Genomic DNA, 2,176 nt, shown 5'->3' with positions numbered 1-2,176 from the left:
ATGCATAGCGACCCCTCCTTGGGTTTCCAAGGCAGAAGCAAGAAGGCAAGAAATCAAAAGATGAGTTGTGATGGACAAATGTGCAAGAAAAGATCCCTTTAAAGTGTTAAAGAGTAAAATGTCACTTTGAGAACTAAGATGCACCTGATCCAAGCCATAGTATTTTCAATCACCTCAAATAAATATGAAAGCTGTACACTGAATAGGAAAGACAAGAAAAACTGATACATTTGAATTATGATGTTCACAAAGAGTATTGAATATATCACGGACTGCCAGAAGAATGAACAAATATGCTTTGGAAGATTTGCTCCTTAGAAGCAAATGCAAGTGAGCATGCAAGACTTTGTTAACTATGGTCATCTGGAGGGACCAGTCCTTGGAGAAGGACTTCAGGCTTGGTAACGTACATGGTCAAAGAAAAATGGAAGACCCTCAAAGAGAAAGACTGAGACAGTGGCTGCAGTGATGGGTGTAGGACCAGGCAGTTATGTGGTGTTGTAAATAAGGTTGTTATTTGTTGTAATTTTCTTGATCACACCTAAAAACAATAATAGGCTAGTAAGGATTCAGTTTTTCAGGTAAGGAATATATCAACCATAATATATCAATTATCTTTTCCTTCATAATCAACCACCCAAAACACTGACTTTGTCTTAGTGTCTCAAAGTAACTGTACAAAATGTGTGACTTAAAAAACAGAAATGTATTTTCTCACTCTTTTGTAGGTTAGAAGTCCAAATAAGGGTATCAATCATATTGGCTATTTTTGAGGACTTTGAGAGAACCGTTCCATTTATTTTCTAGTTTCTGGTGATTACAGGTAATTATTTGCTTTCATTTGCTAATTATAGATGGATCTGCCTCCATTGTCCCAAGGCATCCTCCCCCTGTGTGTGAGCTCCCTTTTATAATTTACCTCTCATCAGATATGACCTTGTTTAACTTATTGAAAACAAAAGAAATATCCTATTTCCAAACAAAGTCATATATAGTCACAGGACCAGGGTTTAGGACTTCCACATATTTTTTGGAAGACACAATTCAATCCATATAGACTTTAAGTAATGTTTTATTCTCTCAGACTCCATTGGTTGGATGAGAAGTTCTTCGTGCTCATTCATGTATCTTTAGGCAGCATGTGGATGCCCTGGAGTTGAGCTCACCTGCATGGCTGGGCTTCTATTTACAAGCATGTTATTCATTGTTTTGGTCATTTGTTTTATCTCAGGCTTACTCACATGATGGCAGTAATGTTCCAAGAAAATAACAACGGAAGTTAAAAGGTTTCTGGAGCTCCAGGCCCTAAAGTCACATAGTATAATTTCTGCCACATTGTATTGGTCAAAGCAAGTCACATGGCCAGCCAAGATTCAAAGGAATGAGAGAAGTGACAACACTAGTTATAAAGGGATATGTTTACAGGGATGGGAGAATCTGTGATCGCATTGTTGAATTCTAACACAATTACCAAGTTCTCAACCTAATGCAATCATGAACATTTCGGTTTGAACCACAAGCCTTCTGGTTAACAGCCAAATGGCTTAGGCACTATGGCACCAGAGCTCCCACCTTCATGGGTCCCATATTCTAATTTAGAGTTGGTAATGTGGCTATAAGGCCTGGAGCTATAGAATAAGTTGTTTCACAACTGAGGACCACTGGAGATTGTAATTAAGCATTTCACTCTAAAATAAAAATATTTCATATCAGAGCATGGTAACATAGATGGTATTTCAGAGTGGGTGTGGACAAGTCAAAGAAGAAACTCTAAGCAATTATTAAAGTACTTCAAATTAGTTGGAAATGATATCTTCACTCATTTGAGTATTAATGGAATAAGAAAAGAAGAATTAAATAAATGATATATTACAGAGGTAGCATCTCTATAATCTGATCATTTAGGATGTAGCTGGGGTGTAAGGAAGTACAGCAGTTAGTATAGAAGAGAGTCAAACTTGCCCCAAGGATATGAGCTTCAGAGAGTGAAACAATGGTGGAATGATGAATAAAAATATGGCAATGAAAAAAAACAAAAAAGAATGATGCCAGATAGATAATGGTAAATTTGTTGTGTATATTTTGGGTTTAATGTGTTAGTGAAGCTACTGTGTGGAAATATTTGTTAACATTTTTTAGTTGCTGACCTGAACTTTGAGAAACATATCAGTTTTGT

This window comes from Orycteropus afer, unplaced genomic scaffold (genome assembly GCF_000298275.1).
Source record: "Orycteropus afer afer isolate SDZICR_OR568_19922 unplaced genomic scaffold, OryAfe1.0 scaffold00411, whole genome shotgun sequence".
Classification (NCBI taxonomy): domain Eukaryota; kingdom Metazoa; phylum Chordata; class Mammalia; order Tubulidentata; family Orycteropodidae; genus Orycteropus; species Orycteropus afer.
Note: the sequence above shows the minus strand (reverse complement) of the source record.